Source organism: Lipotes vexillifer, unplaced genomic scaffold, assembly GCF_000442215.2.
Source record: "Lipotes vexillifer unplaced genomic scaffold, Lipotes_vexillifer_v1.1 scaffold1482, whole genome shotgun sequence".
NCBI lineage: Eukaryota > Metazoa > Chordata > Mammalia > Artiodactyla > Lipotidae > Lipotes > Lipotes vexillifer.
The window spans coordinates 133,453-134,173 of record NW_006795391.1 but is presented as its reverse complement, the minus strand read 5'-3'; positions in this window follow the sequence as shown (position 1 = coordinate 134,173).

Sequence of the window (721 nt, the reverse complement as noted above, 5' to 3'; positions counted from 1 at the left end):
GAACTGGCCACAGGGGTTGCATGGCACACACATGGTTCCTGGGGTTGCCTGGCACACACATGGTTCCTGTCATTTTTTGGTCAAGGCCCAGTTCCCCTTCTAGTCCCATGGTTCCTGGGCCAAGTCCTCCCAGTGTCTTCAAACACCTCTTTGGCAGTTAGGGGAGAATGCTACAGATGTAGTGGTCTCTTTGACAATCCCCCTTACACTCCTGCACTTTGCATCTTGACAATTATAGATTTTCACCTAATGCTGTAAATTAAGATAATTGTGCTGAGGTCCAATCAATTCAGTTAACTTTCCAGGACAAAAACAAGCCAAAGCTTGATAATGACGTGAAAGCCTGAGCTCCTTTCTATTGCTTACTCCTTTTTTTCTGATAAAGCTACTGCATGAAGGTCTCAGGAATACTTTTCTGAATTCCCCTCTGCCTTATCTCTGTTTCTTTAAATAGAGGTGAAACCGAATAGTCAAGAATCAGAACTTCGTCTGTCATCTTTGACACCTCCCTTGTCCACTCTATCCTCAAGTCCTACCTATTTTACCTCCTCAAAATCTCTCAAGGCCATCTCCTTTCCATCTCCCCTGCTACCACCCTGGTCTAAGCTGCCATCGATAAGTTGATGTCATCCTCTATTCCAAACGCTCCAGGAACACCATCTCACTCAACATGAAGACCGACAGCCTACCAGGCCCCATGTGATCTCGTCCCACGTGACCT